General features: G+C 45.8%; 4 non-coding genes and 2 pseudogenes across 4 annotated transcripts; all 6 read right to left on the bottom strand.

Annotated features, from left to right (window-relative positions):
- Window positions 1-283: 283 nt before the first annotated feature.
- LOC142653133 (U2 spliceosomal RNA) lies at window positions 284-474 on the bottom strand. The gene has a single exon (XR_012848074.1). It is a non-coding gene; the product is annotated as a U2 spliceosomal RNA (small nuclear RNA).
- Window positions 475-3,770: 3,296 nt separating this feature from the next.
- LOC142653132 (U2 spliceosomal RNA) lies at window positions 3,771-3,961 on the bottom strand. Its single transcript, XR_012848073.1, has one exon. It is a non-coding gene; the product is annotated as a U2 spliceosomal RNA (small nuclear RNA).
- A 1,238-nt stretch (window positions 3,962-5,199) lies between these two features.
- LOC142653710 (U2 spliceosomal RNA) lies at window positions 5,200-5,392 on the bottom strand. The gene has a single exon (XR_012848630.1). It is a non-coding gene; the product is annotated as a U2 spliceosomal RNA (small nuclear RNA).
- Window positions 5,393-6,634: 1,242 nt separating this feature from the next.
- LOC142653326 (U2 spliceosomal RNA) lies at window positions 6,635-6,825 on the bottom strand. The gene has a single exon (XR_012848262.1). It is a non-coding gene; the product is annotated as a U2 spliceosomal RNA (small nuclear RNA).
- A 1,238-nt stretch (window positions 6,826-8,063) lies between these two features.
- LOC142654307 (U2 spliceosomal RNA) lies at window positions 8,064-8,264 on the bottom strand (annotated as a pseudogene).
- Window positions 8,265-14,792: 6,528 nt separating this feature from the next.
- On the bottom strand, window positions 14,793-14,967 carry LOC142653930 (U2 spliceosomal RNA; annotated as a pseudogene).
- Window positions 14,968-19,700: the final 4,733 nt, after the last annotated feature.

The following is a 19,700-nucleotide window of genomic DNA, read 5'->3' as shown; positions in this document are numbered from 1 at the left end:
GCAGCTCTTTAACTTACCTAAAAGGGAGGGCGGAGAGAAGACAAGGAAGGTGAATGAGCTGTTCCAATGTGAAATGCCGGAAACACAGACACACAGACGACACAAAACAAGAGGCGGCAATGTATTCATTAATTGCATTTAATCAATTAGCTCATTATCACTCATGCATTGTCCAACAGGTGTTGAAATAATGGGATTAAAAGGGGAGATCCCTTCAGAAAGACAGAAACAATGGCAAACACAAAAAACACTTTTGGAATCTGATTTTAGTCAACACATAAGGAAAGGGTGCACCGGTCCTGGAAATACTGCAATACCAGGTCAATGCGTGGAGTGGACAGAGCAAGCTCTATTTCCATCTCCCTGTTCTAAAAATCCATTTAATATATGGTCCCCAGATAGGGGACGTATCAGATATTAAACTGATAAGAACAGATACTACACTTGATCTTAGCCAAAAGGCCGAGAAGCGATAACCCGAACGGGCCGCGCGTTGCCCGAGCCTGCCCGATACTGCTGTTCAGCCCTTGCAGCGATTCAGCCTACTTCTAGGCAATTCCATGGGGCCCTGCAGGCTCACACACTCACAGCTACACGGGAGGTGAATAAAGGCCGGAGAGGAAGCCAGACAGGATTTGCTTCTTTTGCTTGCACCACAATGCAGTGCTGAAAGAGGAGGAATCTACATAAAAACGCCTTCCTGGCAACGCCCAAATGCCCTGCTGCCATGCAGATAAACACTGGCAGCGGCAGCCAGTGCATGCCCACAGCCACCCCTTGTTCCTTCACACCTTGTATCAGCTGTAATCCAGTCCAGTCCAGTGCTGCCTGCTGAGCAGCACTGACCAACACTGCCTGGGCCCAGGCTTTTATCTCTGAGGCCCCATTATGATGTTAGAAAGCTGGCTCTGGCTCCTCAGGGCTCCACTATGACACGTGCAAAGTTCCGTCTGAACTTTATATAAGACGGTGCGGCTCAGTCAGTCACTCAGTGTTGCCTGAGAGGGCAACACTGCAACAGCCGGCCGCCAGGCTATCTTTTTTTGCACAGCTAGTTGCCTCCAGGAGGCCACAAGAGGGAGACAAGGGACTGCAAAATGGAAAATAAGCATCCACCAACTTTACAGACAACTTCTCCTTGCTCCTACAACCTCCATCCTTGCACAGTTTGTTATTCTTCTAGGTAACATAGTAACAAATCCAAATTGCTGCTCTCTTTGTAGGCAAGCAAGGCTTTGTTGCAACTGCAATTCTTACTCCTTCTTGAAATGTAGGGACGACAGTACATTCCATCACATCCATCTAGTGTACACAGGTAGGTCCATTGTGGCGGGCGGGCGGACGGGCGGCTTTAATGGCTGTTTGCTGTTCCCCTACTCCACTCCACTATTTGACTGTGGTCAGGGGCGTAACTAGGAAAGACTGGGCCCCATAGCAAACTTTTGACTGGGGCCCCCCCTCCACTCGGTGTCACACAACCCCCCCTTGTAGATAGTGCCTTTTTTACAGCCCCCCCCCCCCCCCCGTAGATAACGCCATACAGCCCCCCTGTAGAGAACGCCATACAGCCCCCCCTGTAGGGAACGCCATACAGCCCCCCCCCCCTGTAGGGAACGCCATACAGCCCCCCCCTGTAGGGAACGCCATACAGCCCCCCCCTGTAGGGAACGCCATACTGCCCCCCCCTGTAGGGAACGCCATACAGCCCCCCCCCTGTAGGGAACGCCATACAGCCCCCCCTGTAGGGAACGCCATACAGCCCCCCCTGTAGGGAACGCCATACAGCTCCTCCCTGTAGGGAATGCCATACAGCGTCCCCCCTCCCAAAAAAATGCGACCTACAGTGTGTCCTTCAAAATACATATATCCCCTCTCCACAGGATCTCCACAGGATAAGGGATACATGTGTGATCGCTGGCAGCGATAGGGAGAACGGGGGACTGAAAGTCCCCTGAACGTCTCCATGACAAACCTCTGACTTCCGGCGTCTGCGCAGCTCAATAAAAATGAAAGGAGCGCTGGTCACGCATGCGCACAAGCACGACCGGCGCTCCATTTATTTCTACGGAGCTGCCGACACAGACCCCGGAAGTCCGAGGTTTGTGATGGAGAACTTCAGGGGACTTTCAGTCCCCCGTTCTCCCTATCAATGCCAGCGATCACACATGTATCCCCTATCCTGTGGATATCCTGTGGAGAGGGGATACATGTCCTGTGGAGAGGGGATACATGTCCTGTGGAGAGGGGGAGGGGATACATGTCTTTTGCTCTAATTTGCGCCTTCAGGACCAGACACCGTTTAGCCCTTTTTAGCGCACGTTAGTTAAATGGCTATAACTTTTTTATTTGTTGGGCTAACGACGTGATTTTTGCGACGTTTTTTCCGTAGACAATGCAGGTTTCATTTTTTATCGTTTTTATACACACCTTTTTTGCTATTTTAGAATTTTTATTCATAAAGTTTGAAAATAATAGTAAAAAAATAAGCTTTTTTACATTTCAGCTATTTTTTTTTTGGGTAATAACATAGTTTTACCCTAAAATAGACCTTTTATTTGTGATCGCCATTGTCTACCGTAAATTTTTATATATTACATGTCTAAATTAGGGTAATTGGGTCAGCGCTAGCGTTACAACAATGATTGGAGGGGGGAACGTTTTTTTTTTGGGGTGGGTATTTTATGTGTATTTATTATTTACATTTTTTTTTCACTTTACTTTATTATTTTTTTATTATTATGGTCTGTCCCCCAAAGGTCAAAGAAGACCTTTGGGGAACTTTATATATTTTTTTTCTTTCTTTTACACCATGTTTTCCACTGTAACTGGAGCTGCACAGCAGCCCCAGTTACAGGGGAAATCAGCCCTCTCATAGTGACGATTGTCACTAACTGGGCTGTGCTGGGTCTAGTAAGACCCAGCAACAGTCTGCCACTAACGGCACCCGGCGATCATGTGACCAGTCACATGATCACCGGGAGGAATAGAGACAGCGCCGCTGCTGCTGTCTCTATTCCTGTACACAGCGCGCATTCAGCGCTGTGTACAAGTGATCAGAGAAGACAGAAGCAGCGAAAGCTGCTTCTATCCTCTCCTCAGGGTCCCCGGCAGTCACTGACAGCCGGAGACCCGACATTCAGCTGCCCGATCGCACGGGCAGCAAGTTAAAACCCGAGCCGTAGAAAGCCTATGGCTCGGGTTTTAAGGACCCGTCCCTGACCGCTGGCCGTAAAAACACAGCCAGCGGTCGGGAACCAGTTAATGGCAGAGCGGGGAGATACCTCCCTGCTCTGCCGTAGTGTTCAGTGGCGTCCCGCTGTAGCAGCCATAGCGGCTGCTAGCGGAGCCTCCGGCTATGGTGGGGGCCCGTGCCGGCGGGCGACACGGGCCCCCTCATGCCGCGGGCCCCGTAGCAGCCGCTACTGCTGCTACGGCGGTAGTTACGCCACTGACTGTGGTGCTGCATCAATCAGTGGCTGGCTCAGGTGCAGCTCTTTAACTTACCTAAAAGGGAGGGCGGAGAGAAGACAAGGAAGGTGAATGAGCTGTTCCAATGTGAAATGCCGGAAACACAGACACACAGACGACACAAAACAAGAGGTGGCAATGTATTCATTAATTGCATTTAATCAATTAGCTCATTATCACTCATGCATTGTCCAACAGGTGTTGAAATAATGGGATTAAAAGGGGAGATCCCTTCAGAAAGACAGAAACAATGGCAAACACAAAAAACACTTTTGGAATCTGATTTTAGTCAACACATAAGGAAAGGGTGCACCGGTCCTGGAAATACTGCAATACCAGGTCAATGCGTGGAGTGGACAGAGCAAGCTCTATTTCCATCTCCCTGTTCTAAAAATCCATTTAATATATGGTCCCCAGATAGGGGACGTATCAGATATTAAACTGATAAGAACAGATACTACACTTGATCTTAGCCAAAAGGCCGAGAAGCGATAACCCGAACGGGCCGCGCGTTGCCCGAGCCTGCCCGATACTGCTGTTCAGCCCTTGCAGCGATTCAGCCTACTTCTAGGCAATTCCATGGGGCCCTGCAGGCTCACACACTCACAGCTACACGGGAGGTGAATAAAGGCCGGAGAGGAAGCCAGACAGGATTTGCTTCTTTTGCTTGCACCACAATGCAGTGCTGAAAGAGGAGGAATCTACATAAAAACGCCTTCCTGGCAACGCCCAAATGCCCTGCTGCCATGCAGATAAACACTGGCAGCGGCAGCCAGTGCATGCCCACAGCCACCCCTTGTTCCTTCACACCTTGTATCAGCTGTAATCCAGTCCAGTCCGGTGCTGCCTGCTGAGCAGCACTGACCAACACTGCCTGGGCCCAGGCTTTTATCTCTGAGGCCCCATTATGATGTCAGAAAGCTGGCTCTGGCTCCTCAGGGCTCCACTATGACACGTGCAAAGTTCCGTCTGAACTTTATATAAGACGGTGCGGCTCAGTCAGTCACTCAGTGTTGCCTGAGAGGGCAACACTGCAACAGCCGGCCGCCAGGCTGTCTTTTTTTGCACAGCTAGTTGCCTCCAGGAGGCCACAAGAGGGAGACAAGGGACTGCAAAATGGAAAATAAGCATCCACCAACTTTACAGACAACTTCTCCTTGCTCCTACAACCTCCATCCTTGCACAGTTTGTTATTCTTCTAGGTAACATAGTAACAAATCCAAATTGCTGCTCTCTTTGTAGGCAAGCAAGGCTTTGTTGCAATTGCAATTCTTACTCCTTCTTGAAATGTAGGGACGACAGTACATTCCATCACATCCATCTAGTGTACACAGGTAGGTCCATTGTGGCGGGCGGGCGGGCGGGCGGCTTTAATGGCTGTTTGCTGTTCCCCTACTCCACTCCACTATTTGACTGTGGTGCTGCATCAATCAGTGGCTGGCTCAGGTGCAGCTCTTTAACTTACCTAAAAGGGAGGGCGGAGAGAAGACAAGGAAGGTGAATGAGCTGTTCCAATGTGAAATGCCGGAAACACAGACACACAGACGACACAAAACAAGAGGTGGCAATGTATTCATTAATTGCATTTAATCAATTAGCTCATTATCACTCATGCATTGTCCAACAGGTGTTGAAATAATGGGATTAAAAGGGGAGATCCCTTCAGAAAGACAGAAACAATGGCAAACACAAAAAACACTTTTGGAATCTGATTTTAGTCAACACATAAGGAAAGGGTGCACCGGTCCTGGAAATACTGCAATACACCAGTTCAATGCGTGGAGTGGACAGAGCAAGCTCTATTTCCATCTCCCTGTTCTAAAAATCCATTTAATATATGGTCCTCAGATAGGGGACGTATCAGATATTAAACTGATAAGAACAGATACTACACTTGATCTTAGCCAAAAGGCCGAGAAGCGATAACCCGAACGGGCCGCGCGTTGCCCGAGCCTGCCCGATACTGCTGTTCAGCCCTTGCAGCGATTCAGCCTACTTCTAGGCAATTCCATGGGGCCCTGCAGGCTCACACAATCACAGCTACACGGGAGGTGAATAAAGGCCGGAGAGGAAGCCAGACAGGATTTGCTTCTTTTGCTTGCACCACAATGCAGTGCTGAAAGAGGAGGAATCTACATAAAAACGCCTTCCTGGCAACGCCCAAATGCCCTGCTGCCATGCAGATAAACACTGGAAGCGGCAGCCAGTGCATGCCCACAGCCACCCCTTGTTCCTTCACACCTTGTATCAGCTGTAATCCAGTCCAGTCCAGTGCTGCCTGCTGAGCAGCACTGACCAACACTGCCTGGGCCCAGGCTTTTATCTCTGAGGCCCCATTATGATGTCAGAAAGCTGGCTCTGGCTCCTCAGGGCTCCACTATGACACGTGCAAAGTTCCGTCTGAACTTTATATAAGACGGTGCGGCTCAGTCAGTCACTCAGTGTTGCCTGAGAGGGCAAAACTGCAACAGCCGGCCGCCAGGCTGTCTTTTTTTGCACAGCTAGTTGCCTCCAGGAGGCCACAAGAGGGAGACAAGGGACTGCAAAATGGAAAATAAGCATCCACCAACTTTACAGACAACTTCTCCTTGCTCCTACAACCTCCATCCTTGCACAGTTTGTTATTCTTCTAGGTAACATAGTAACAAATCCAAATTGCTGCTCTCTTTGTAGGCAAGCAAGGCTTTGTTGCAACTGCAATTCTTACTCCTTCTTGAAATGTAGGGACGACAGTACATTCCATCACATCCATCTAGTGTACACAGGTAGGTCCATTGTGGCGGGCGGGCGGGCGGGCGGGCGGCTTTAATGGCTGTTTGCTGTTCCCCTACTCCACTCCACTATTTGACTGTGGTGTTGCATCAATCAGTGGCTGGCTCAGGTGCAGCTCTTTAACTTACCTAAAAGGGAGGGCGGAGAGAAGACAAGGAAGGTGAATGAGCTGTTCCAATGTGAAATGCCGGAAACACAGACACACAGACGACACAAAACAAGAGGTGGCAATGTATTCATTAATTGCATTTAATCAATTAGCTCATTATCACTCATGCATTGTCCAACAGCTGTTGAAATAATGGGATTAAAAGGGGAGATCCCTTCAGAAAGACAGAAACAATGGCAAACACAAAAAACACTTTTGGAATCTGATTTTAGTCAACACATAAGGAAAGGGTGCACCGGTCCTGGAAATACTGCAATACCAGGTCAATGCGTGGAGTGGACAGAGCAAGCTCTATTTCCATCTCCCTGTTCTAAAAATCCATTTAATATATGGTCCCCAGATAGGGGACGTATCAGATATTAAACTGATAAGAACAGATACTACACTTGATCTTAGCCAAAAGGCCGAGAAGCAATAACCCGAACGGGCCGCGTGTTGCCCGAGCCTGCCCGATACTGCTGTTCAGCCCTTGCAGCGATTCGGCCTACTTCTAGGCAATTCCATGGGGCCCTGCAGGCTCACACACTCACAGCTACACGGGAGGTGAATAAAGGCCGGAGAGGAAGCCAGACAGGATTTGCTTCTTTTGCTTGCACCACAATGCAGTGCTGAAAGAGGAGGAATCTACATAAAAACGCCTTCCTGGCAACGCCCAAATGCCCTGCTGCCATGCAGATAAACACTGGCAGCGGCAGCCAGTGCATGCCCACAGCCACCCCTTGTTCCTTCACACCTTGTATCAGCTGTAATCCAGTCCAGTCCAGTGCTGCCTGCTGAGCAGCACTGACCAACACTGCCTGGGCCCAGGCTTTTATCTCTGAGGCCCCATTATGATGTCAGAAAGCTGGCTCTGGCTCCTCAGGGCTCCACTATGACACGTGCAAAGTTCCGTCTGAACTTTATATAAGACGGTGCGGCTCAGTCAGTCACTCAGTGTTGCCTGAGAGGGCAACACTGCAACAGCCGGCCGCCAGGCTGTCTTTTTTTGCACAGCTAGTTGCCTCCAGGAGGCCACAAGAGGGAGACAAGGGACTGCAAAATGGAAAATAAGCATCCACCAACTTTACAGACAACTTCTCCTTGCTCCTACAACCTCCATCCTTGCACAGTTTGTTATTCTTCTAGGTAACATAGTAACAAATCCAAATTGCTGCTCTCTTTGTAGGCAAGCAAGGCTTTGTTGCAACTGCAATTCTTACTCCTTCTTGAAATGTAGGGACGACAGTACATTCCATCACATCCATCTAGTGTACACAGGTAGGTCCATTGTGGCGGGCGGGCGGGCGGGCGGCTTTAATGGCTGTTTGCTGTTCCCCTACTCCACTCCACTATTTGACTGTGGTGCTGCATCAATCAGTGGCTGGCTCAGGTGCAGCTCTTTAACTTACCTAAAAGGGAGGGCGGAGAGAAGACAAGGAAAATGAATGAGCTGTTCCAATGTGAAATGCCGGAAACACAGACACACAGACGACACAAAACAAGAGGTGGCAATGTATTCATTAATTGCATTTAATCAATTAGCTCATTATCACTCATGCATTGTCCAACAGGTGTTGAAATAATGGGATTAAAAGGGGAGATCCCTTCAGAAAGACAGAAACAATGGCAAACACAAAAAACACTTTTGGAATCTGATTTTAGTCAACACATAAGGAAAGGGTGCACCGGTCCTGGAAATACTGCAATACCAGGTCAATGCGTGGAGTGGACAGAGCAAGCTCTATTTCCTTCTCCCTGTTCTAAAAATCCATTTAATATATGGTCCCCAGATAGGGGACGTATCAGATATTAAACTGATAAGAACAGATTTTTTTTTTTCCAGTTGGCTACCCCCTCGCGGGGGTGTCAATGATTTATTACTTAAAATTCAAAAACATTTACAATAAATTACAGCTTTTTACAATGAATTACAGTAATAAAATCAATTTACATAAAAACACATAAAAGGGGACATGGTGGCAAATTCTTATATATTGGAGTTCCATTCTTTTACAAACCATTTATTTGAAAGGGTGGCATTTCTTTTTTTATCTAATAAATAATAAATGTACATCTCGCTAAAACAAAGACCTAAAACATCGTCAACAGATAAAACATCGTGCTTAAAAATCAGGATGTTCCTGGCCTTCCACAGAGCTTCTTTTACGCAGTTCATCGTCTTCCATGCAATAGTCTTTTGGTTCGCGGTTGGGCATCCAAAGAGTCCATATAAAATCATTTCGTAACTCAAGTCCTTTAGGTCTGCCATCTTCTTCATTAGAGGGAATATCTTTATCCAAATATGTTTTGTAAAATCACAAGTCCAAAAAATATGACGCACTGTCTCCTCAGCCTGGCAGCCTTCCCTCGGACAGACAGCAGACCTCGTGAATCCTCTCCTGAATTGGAATGCCCGGCATGGAAGACATTGATGAACGCAGCTCCAGGCCAGGTCCATCTGTGTATTAAAAAGATAAAACACATTAACCATTTTGAAGATAAAAGCACAGCGTTCATTATTAAAATTTTCAATATTAGTGACGACTTCATTTCCTCTTATGTCTTTTATAAGTTTCTTACTGTTTATCATGTCATTAAAATTTTTCCCTTTAAAATTAAACAAGGCCACTATTTTCTCTAAAATCACGTAATTTGCTGGTAGATTAAAAGCATAAGGTGAGGTTAAAACAATTTCAAACCACCCCATCCTTCGCATAAAAAACCCAGTATTAAAACGTAGAAAATAAGACCAATGATGTTGTTTAAAAAGAGAATTAAGACAGAAACAAAAGTACTTGATTAAAAGAAACCTATTAAAATCTGGAAAGTCTTTGCCACCCTTTGGTTTGATTTTCATTACCGTCTCACGTTTAAGTTTCTCCATTCTGGAACTCCAAAAGAAGGTAAAACAAGCTTTAGTAATTTTTCTTAATAAAACCGTGGGAGGAGGGAAAACCATGCTTAAGTATAAAAGCAAAGGTAAAATTATCATTTTAATTATTAAAATTTTTCCCTCCATGGTAAGCTTCCTCATGTTCCACATGCATATTTTTTGATTTACCTTCTGCGCCACCATGTCCCAACTGATAAAACCATTGTCGTACTCACTGAAGGAGACACCTAAAATTTTAATATTATCAGACACAGGAACCGGTATATCTCTAAGAGCCATGCTTCCTATGTTTAAAATATGACTCTTGCTGAAGTTTACTTTAAAACCGGAAGCACAGCAGTAAAACTCGATTTGCCTAAGGGTTCTCTGAAGCGACAGGGCGTCCCTACATAAAACCGCCACATCATCCATGTACCCCACTGCTTTGGCCTCTACGCCGCCTCCCCCGGGCAGGGGGACTCCACGGATACACTTATCGCGGCGAATTGCGCATAACAGAGGCTCCAATGCACATATAAAAAGCAGTGGGGACAAGGGACACCCCTGCTTCACCCCAGAGTTTAAAAATACGTCCTGTGTCTTAAAACCATTCACTAAAATTTTGCTGGTGCATTCTCTGTAAAAGGCTTTAATAGATAATAAAAATCCTTCAGGTATACCCATACGTTCTAAAACCTTAAAAAGATAAAAATGAGAGACACGGTCGAACGCCTTCTCAAAGTCTATAGATAAAATGGCTAATTTACCTTTTCTAGACCTCGTGTCCTCAATCACGTCTTTTATTAGGTTTAAATTATCCCAGATGCTGCGGCCTGGCACCCCACACACCTGGTCAGAGTGTATAATGTGGGGTATTATGGCTTTTAATCTATTTGCACATATTTTAGCCATAATTTTATAGTCGCTATTTAGAAGGGTTATTGGTCTCCAATTCTTTAAAACTGCGATGTCACCCGTCTTATACAGCAGGGAGACCTCACCCTTCCGCCAGGACTTAGGCAGCATCTTGGAATTAAAAACATCAGAAAAAAGGTTAAAAAGATCCTCTTTTAAAATGTCATAAAATTTTACATAAAACTCACTGGGTATACCGTCCGGTCCGGGAACTTTCCCTGTTTTAAAACTCTTAACAGTTTCTAAAACCTCCTGCTCCGTCAGCTCCTGTAATAAAAAATTCTGGGAGACAGGGTCTAAAACAGTAGTAATCTCCTTCAGTGAGTCACGCATAAAATTATGATCCACAGTCTTAACATTAAAAAGGTCAGTGTAAAACTCATGAACTTTACTTAAAAGACCCTGTACATCTGACACACCTTCTATATTTTTGATAATTGCCTTTTTGTTATTTATTTTCTTAAAAAAGTACCTGGAGCAGGTCTCGTTCTCCTCCACATGTTGTATTTTTGAACGGAATATAATCTCTTTACCTTTCTGCTCCAGGCACTGGGCTATCTCCTTTTTCAAATTGGTGATGTCATCTTTAACGTCTATGTCATGATCTTGCATTTTGTACAGGGTCTGCAGACGGGTATTGAGAATTTTAAAAAAAGCGTATTTCTCTTTGGCTTTCGCCACGCTTTTCTTAATAAAAAAATCTTTTATTTTCTTTTTCATTTTCTCCCACCATGCACTGATGGGAGTACGTGTGTCTCTTACCCGCCTGCTTTCTTGGTAAAATTCAATAAAATCTGCTAAAACCTGTGGATCGTCTAAAAGGGAAACATTCATCTTCCAGGACTTTTTACATACAATATTATTAAGATCATGCTTTACTTTAAAAGATAAAAGCCTGTGATCTGAAAACACATTGGTTAAAACTTCACAATTAAAAGGCAGTAAATTTTCAGAACAAAAGATAAAATCAATCCTGGAGCTACAGGTGGCGTTGCTCCAGGTAACGCCGGCTTCCTCTGGACTGCTCCTGTTACATTCTTTGTATATGTCTTTTAATTTAAAATCAGTCACGATATCCTTGAGCAGTCCAGAGGTCTTGTCATAGTTCCTACTCGTACTGTTGGTAAGCCGGCGTTCTCCTCTCAGGATACAATTAAAATCACCTGCGAGGATAAAAGGCTCAGATGTGTTGATAAAAAGCGGTAAAATCTCCAGCATCCTCGCTCTTTCGTTCTTTTCTGGTGATCCGTAAAAATTTAAAAACTGCCACTTTACACCATCAATAAAAGCTTTAACCATTAAAATACGTCCTGGTAAGATTTCTTGAATAAAATCAATTAAAACGTTTCCCTTAAAAAGAATGGCGACCCCTGCTGATCTGGACTCGTTGGATCCAGACCAGACGGATGGACCATACTTCCAATCCTTTTTGTAATTTTCATATCTCATTGTATGGGGAATGCCGCACTCCTGCAGGAAAAATACAGAGGCTGCCAGGCAAAATAAAAAATTGAAGAGAGCAACCCTTCTCACTTTTGACTTGGCGCCCCTCACGTTGAGGGAGATTCCCATGAGCTCAGACATCGTGGAGAGTTAAAGCAAAATTCTGATTTTAAAATAATAAATAATAGGCGTACTTAAAATCAGATTGCTCCTCCACCAGCAATACCCGAAACCTCACTTGAACTCATGGCCCCGCCCTCATCCGACTCAACTGAAAAGAGGGACGAGGCAGGAGAAGAACTACTGTCGCTGAGAGCTGAGCCAGCAACACTCACCTCGTACACGGGGAGCACAGACTCGCACAGCCTCACCTGGGTCTCTCTCGGTTGACCGACTGGGTCCATGTCTGGTGGGTCCCCCAAGGGCCCCGCCTCTCCCCCCTGGGCCCGTGAAGGCCGGTCTAGAGGGGGAGGTTGTGCGCATGGCGGGGTGTCCGATAATACGGAGGGAGCAGTGCCCGTCCTCCTCACCAGTGCAGGCGAGGAGGGGGTCCCAGGAGGAGCCACATCTTTCCGCACGGACGTATCCATCTGCTCCTCCCCTGTCTCCCTCCTACTGGCACGTTCTTGCTTCCCCTTTTTACGGGGACCCACCTGTACCCAGTCTTCTCCTTCCGAGTCGGTCTCTAGAGCAACCAGCCGTCTGGGATGCCACAGGTTCATCGATGGCCTGCTCCTTTTCTGCCTTCCTCTTGGCCTGCCGTTTTTCCTTGGCGCTGGGCTCATTTTTATCCCCTGAGGTCGCTGGCTGAGAGGCACCTGTTTTGGCTTCGGCTAGCCGTACTCTTGAAGCCCAGGTACCTCTCTGCTCTTTCGCCGCAACAGCTTGTTCTCCTCCTTGAGGACGGGACTGCTCTGCTGGTGGAGCACGTGGGGGCACCTCGGGTTGCTCATCTTCTTCGCCTCGGTACCTATGTGGACAAGCATAATAAAGATGACCAGTTTTTTGACAAAAATTGCATTTTTTCTCTTCTGTACATTCTCTCATTGTGTGTTGTTTACTTCCACAGTTCCTGCAGGTGACATCGCAGTTAAAACTGGTATGTCCATAGGTACCGCAGGCCCTGCAGAAGTTTGGCATTCCTGAGAAATAGAGGTCGCCATTCACATTCCCAAGTTTAAAACGAGCAGGTGGTAGCTTCGTTTCTTGGGTGGAGGGGTCCTTTATTAGCGTAACAATAAATTTCCATTTGACGGTCCACACACCGCACTCGTTCATAACTCTCCCCAGCAGCTTAACGTTCTTAAAGTATGCAGCAAGAAACGCCGCCACTTCCTGATCTTTCACGTATGGGGAATACATTTTAATCACTACGAGTTTGGTTACTTCAAAAGCGTGTTCAATTACCTGGACTCCCAAGGCCATGAGTTCACCTTGTTGCCTCTCAGCTTTTCCCATGGCATCACGGAGGATTCCTTCTCCCATGAAAGTCACGTCGTACACTCCACGCCTTGGGTAGTCCTGGATCGCCAAAATCTCGTTCTTGTGGACCGCCAACCGCTTTTCCAAAATATCGTGGACAAGGAACTTGAGACCACGAGGACCGCCTCCACCCTCTGCCAAGATAAATCTTGCAGTATTCCTCAACCGGGCGTATACCGGCACCGCATCAGGTCCGCCTGCCATTTGCGTGGCCAGGTCGGTACCGCACAGCTTGCGCTGCGCCCTTTGGCTTTAAGGAGACACACCAAAGGGCTGGGGGGGGGGATCGCAACTCGTTGCTCAGGACTAAGCCTCTCTCCCAAATAGCAGCACGGGGGTGAAGTCCAGGCGAACCTGGACGATCCCCCGAGGCCGAGAGAGAGGGTACCTGAGCACCTTCTGACCAAAAACCTCCTGTATAAATACACTTGGTCTTAGCGAAAAGGCCGAGAAGCGATAACCCGAACGGGCCGCGCGTTGCCCGAGCCTGCCCGATACTGCTGTTCAGCCCTTGCAGCGATTCAGCCTACTTCTAGGCAATTCCATGGGGCCCTGCAGGCTCACACACTCACAGCTACACGGGAGGTGAATAAAGGCCGGAGAGGAAGCCAGACAGGATTTGCTTCTTTTGCTTGCACCACAATGCAGTGCTGAAAGAGGAGGAATCTACATAAAAACGCCTTCCTGGCAACGCCCAAATGCCCTGCTGCCATGCAGATAAACACTGGCAGCGGCAGCCAGTGCATGCCCACAGCCACCCCTTGTTCCTTCACACCTTGTATCAGCTGTAATCCAGTCCAGTCCAGTGCTGCCTGCTGAGCAGCACTGACCAACACTGCCTGGGCCCAGGCTTTTATCTTTGAGGCCCCATTATGATGTCAGAAAGCTGTCTCTGGCTCCTCAGGGCTCCACTATGACACGTGCAAAGTTCCGTCTGAACTTTATATAAGACGGTGCGGCTCAGTCAGTCACTCAGTGTTGCCTGAGAGGGCAACACTGCAACAGCCGGCTGCCAGGCTGTCTTTTTTTGCACAGCTAGTTGCCTCCAGGAGGCCACAAGAGGGAGACAAGGGACTGCAAAATGGAAAATAAGCATCCACCAACTTTACAGACAACTTCTCCTTGCTCCTACAACCTCCATCCTTGCACAGTTTGTTATTCTTCTAGGTAACATAGTAACAAATCCAAATTGCTGCTCTCTTTGTAGGCAAGCAAGGCTTTGTTGCAACTGCAATTCTTACTCCTTCTTGAAATGTAGGGACGACAGTACATTCCATCACATCCATCTAGTGTACACAGGTAGGTCCATTGTGGCGGGCGGGCGGGCGGCTTTAATGGCTGTTTGCTGTTCCCCTACTCCACTCCACTATTTGACTGTGGTGCTGCATCAATCAGTGGCTGGCTCAGGTGCAGCTCTTTAACTTACCTAAAAGGGAGGGCGGAGAGAAGACAAGGAAGGTGAATGAGCTGTTCCAATGTGAAATGCCGGAAACACAGACACACAGACGACACAAAACAAGAGGTGGCAATGTATTCATTAATTGCATTTAATCAATTAGCTCATTATCACTCATGCATTGTCCAACAGGTGTTGAAATAATGGGATTAAAAGGGGAGATCCCTTCAGAAAGACAGAAACAATGGCAAACACAAAAAACACTTTTGGAATCTGATTTTAGTCAACACATAAGGAAAGGGTGCACCGGTCCTGGAAATACTGCAATACCAGGTCAATGCGTGGAGTGGACAGAGCAAGCTCTATTTCCATCTCCCTGTTCTAAAAATCCATTTAATATATGGTCCCCAGATAGGGGACGTATCAGATATTAAACTGATAAGAACAGATAAGGTTTCAACAAAATTTTATTGGCACATATATATATACAGAGAATACATTTTCATAGAATAAAATTCAGTAATAAAATGCTTGTTGTACATTTCATAAAATAATTTTTGGTGTAATACAATTCTGTAATAAATTATTTGTTTGTACATTTTTCTTTAATAAAATTCAGTAACAAAAGGTTTTTATAATTCATTTCATTAAAACCTTTTTGTAAAATTAAATTCAGTAATAAAATGTTTATTTTTAATACATTTCATTAAAATGATAAAAGCAATAAATTTTTAACGAGAAGAAGGTTTCTTTAAAAATGACAATGGCAGGATAAAACAAGCAGTAAAATCACAATTACAAATACATAAATTATTTACATGGTAATCGTGTTCCACAGAGACAGACACCACATGGATGCCGCCTCTTTTGCTCCTAGATTTTTTTTGTCTCTGAGGTAGTAGACATACAGCTCACTTAGCGCAATCTTGACACAGTCTGTAATGTCAATAAAATCACGTTTAAAAAGAAGAATGTTCCTAACCTTCCAGATGGCATTTTTAAAACAATTAATAATCATCCAGCAGATCATCTGCTGTCTGAATGATGGGCAGGTAAAAAGGCCATAAAAAACATATTCGTACTTAAAATCTTTAAGACCACAGATCCATTTTAGTAAAAGGCCTGCTTTTCTCCATACCTCCTGTGCATAGTGGCAGTTCCAGAACAAGTGCATTACTGTTTCGTCATTCCCGCACCTATCTCGTGGGCACTTGGCTCTCGCCACCAGTCCTCTCCTATGTTGGAATGCACGTGTAGGGAGGCACTGGTGGACGATTGCCCAGGCAAGGTCCTTATGCACATTTGCAAGATATTTTCCATACACATTTCGCCACACTTGCTTGGACCTTGCCTGCGAGAAATTGGACACTGCCACTGTCTCTTCTCCGTGTCTGCACGCCACTGACACCTTCCTCTGGTCCCCCAATATGTCAGGCTCCAATTCTTGGAGGCTCAGGAGCCTAACAGTCTTTTCTAGCACCACATAGTGTTTTGGGGGACACAGAAGCACAGGAGAATTTAAGGAGATACGAGCCCAACGTTTAAAAACCATGCCCGCTGCGTATTTTAAAAAGCAGCTAAAAATGCCATCGGATTTAAACATTTTAAAACAGAAGCAGAAATATTTGATATAAAAAAATGTAAAAAGGTTAGGAACATTTCTCCCGCCATTGTCTTTACCTTTATACATAAAATCACGTTTTAATTTTTCCATCTTGGAGCCCCACAGAAACATAAAACAAATGCGTGTTAGCTTTTTAATATATAAAATGGATGGAGGGAAAACCATGGCCACATAGAGCATTATTGGGATTAAAATCATTTTTATGATTAAAATTTTCCCCTCCATCGTGAGGCTCCTAAGATCCCACATTAAAACCTTCTTCTCTATTTTTGCTATCACTGAGTCCCAGTTAGAGGTCCCATTGTTCGCCTGATTAAAAACAATCCCTAAAATTTTAATCTGGTCCTTCTGCATTCTGACTCCTGGGGTCAGGGAGGAATCCCAGCCTCCTATATTAAAACAGTCACATTTATCAATGTTAAGTTTAAAACCAGAAGCCTCGCAGAAAAAGGTGGTGTTCCTCAGCGCCCTCCTCATGGATGATGAATCGGGGCACAGAATTGTCACATCATCCATGTAGCTTAATACCTTTACTTGGTTGCCCCTCCCACCAGGTATTGGGGCGCCTCTAATAACTTTATCGTTCCTGAGCATGGCTAAAAGGGGCTCCATTGCGCAAATAAATAGTAGGGGAGACAATGGGCACCCTTGCTTGACTCCAGATAAAAGAGGAACACCACTAGTTAAAAATCCATTTATAGAAATCTCACTAAAACAGGACCGATATAAAAGCATCACACGACTTATAATAAAATCAGGCACCGCCATTTTTTTAAGAACCATAAAAAGGAACTCATGGGACACTCTATCAAAGGCCTTTTCAAAGTCAAGGGATAAAATAGCAAGGTTTTGGCCTCGATCTTTAAAATACCAAATAACATCTCTTAAAATATTAAGGGACTCAGTGATAGATCTACCAGGTACCCCACAGACCTGATTTGGGTGGATTAATTTACTGATAAAAGGTTTAAAACGGACCGCTATCAGTTTGGCTAAAATTTTATAATCTACATTTAAAAGCGTAATCGGGCGCCAATTTTTGAGCTGGTCCTTTCCACCCTTCTTTTTAAAAATTAGGGACACAATCCCCCTTCTCCAAGAAGGGGGCAGCTCTTTTACAATAAAAGCCTCTTTATATAGTAAAATCATATCCTCTTTTAAAACATCCCAAAAAGTTAGATAAAATTCAATAGGCAACCCATCCTCCCCAGGGGCCTTTCCCGCTGAAAAACTTTTAAAAACAAATAAAAGTTCCTCTAAATTAAGATCCCGGGATAAAACCTCCTGGTCCAAAGTATCTAACTTAAAATCAAGGGAGTTAAGAGCATGATTTAAAAAGGATTCATCAATAGCTTTTTTGCTAAAAAGGAGTTGGTAAAAATTAAAAGCTGCATTTAACATTCCTCCCACGGAAGTCTCCCCTTCTAGGTTTAAAATAGCGTCTCTTTTGTCATTTACCTTTTTAAAAAAGAATCGGGAGCACTTCTCGTCTTCTTCTAGATGCTTCACGTGGGAGTTAAAAATTATTTGTTTACCTTTATCATCAAGACATTTTTTTATTTCAGCTTTTAAGTTTAAAATATCAGAATCCACATCAAACCCAACATCCTTCAATTTAAAAAGCACATGTAGACGCTTATTAAGAACATAAAACCACTGTTTCTTTTCTCTAGCTTTCTTCCTACCTGCTCGGATAAAAAATAATTTAATTTTTGGTTTAATGCCCTCCCACCAGTGCAGCATGGTCTCGTGGGGTTTTCTCTGTAATTGCCAGCACTGGTAGGTCCGCACAAACTCATTTTTAATTTCGGGGTCCTCCAGGAGTGTGGCGTTCAACCTCCAGAGGCCCTTACTTACTTTTTGCTCTCCCTCGAGCTCCAGAGACACATTTAGGAGTTTGTGATCTGAAAAGATATTATTTAAAAGCATGCATTTTTGAGGGGTAAAATCATGAGAGGCAAAGATAAAATCGATTCTGGAGCTCACTCTTCCATTCGACCATGTGGCGCCTGGGTCTCCTGGCAAGAGATCCTTCCAGCAATCGCGTAATTTAAAATCATCAATAAAATTTTTGAGCAGGTAGGTAGTTAGGTCTTTTCTATTTGCATCACCCCCCTGCCGGCACTCTCCTTCTCTTATGCAGTTAAAATCACCCCCTACCAGCAGGGGGGTAGACCCAACACAAAACAGTGGTAATATATTAAAAAGTTCTGCCCGCTCCTGTTTGTCAGGAGGGGCATACACATTTAAAATACGAATTAAAAGTCCATTAATATGTAGGTGGGTTAAAACAGCTCTGCCGGGCATAATCTCAATCACATTTTGTATGGAAATAAAACGGCCACGGCAGAGTAATCCCACACCTGAAGAACGACAGTCATTGGCTCCAGACCACACCGAAGGGCCCAGCTTCCAGTCTTGTTTTAAATCCATATAGTCCATGCTGTTAGGAATTCCACACTCCTGCAGTAGGCAAAAATCAAAGTCCATTGTCTCAAGAAAAGAAAATAAAGCAGCCCTGCGAACAGGGCTCTTTAGGGACCTCACATTCAGTGAGGAGAATTTTAAGGTACTAGAAGGCATCGCTTATGGAGAGTCAGTGTCCACTTCTGAGGAGCCCGACCCCGATATACTCTGGGAGTCAGGCTGCCCCGCATCCGGGGACGCGAACTCCAAGATGTTCACAGGGTCAGAGCCGGATAGATGTTTAGACCCGACTCTTCCCCTGAATTCGCTTTCATCCGAGCTGCGGCATAGTGTTTTCCTCTTAATTGTGGACACGTCCTCTTCTCTCGTCCTCTTCCCCGTACTGGATAAATCCATACGCGCTCCGTCCTCGTCCTCCTCACTCGATGTCTCCTCGGTCTCCTGGCTGATGTCATCTCCGTCACGATCTCCGGCCTCTGCTACCTCAGGTGCGGCTACAGGTCTCTCCGGATCGCTGGTCATCTCGGGTTGCTCAGGAGCCTGTGAGGTCCCTTCCTTCTTTCTCATCATTCCGCCTACTGCATCTAAAGCCGTCTGCATCCGACCCTCTATTGGCGTAACAAGAGGGACGGACTCTAGCTCCCCAGCCGATCGGTGGCGGCTGGTGCTTGGGGTATCCCGCAAGGAGCCCCTGCGTCTGGACTCCTTATTTGGCTCTTCACCAGCCACCATCTCTGCCCAGTCCCCTTTTGTGGGTATCGAGGACCGGCGAGACTTTTTTCCGACCGGTTCCGGGTTGGAGCTTGGGGCCTTCATTACAGAGCTAGAACAGCCCTGCTCGGCCCCCTTGGAATCCCTAGGACCACCCTCCACACGTGGAGTGGAGGGTATTGGCCCTGACCCTTCGGTAGGTCCCGGGGCATTACCAGCAGTGCCCACACCTGTTGCAGGCTGCTGCCCTGGCCCCGGTCGGGGTGGCCCAGGTTTGGGTTCACCCCTCAATGACTGCGTTCTCTTTGGACAATCTTTGTACATGTGTCCTGTCTCCCCGCACAGGTTACACATGGTGCTGGAACTGCACTTGGAGGCCACGTGCCCAAGGCCTCCACATTTGTTACAGCGTATGACATGACCTTCACTGCATGCGTCTTTT

The sequence above is a fragment of the Rhinoderma darwinii genome, chromosome 5, assembly GCF_050947455.1.
Source record: "Rhinoderma darwinii isolate aRhiDar2 chromosome 5, aRhiDar2.hap1, whole genome shotgun sequence".
NCBI lineage: Eukaryota > Metazoa > Chordata > Amphibia > Anura > Rhinodermatidae > Rhinoderma > Rhinoderma darwinii.
This window is presented reverse-complemented; position numbering and strand designations above follow the sequence as displayed.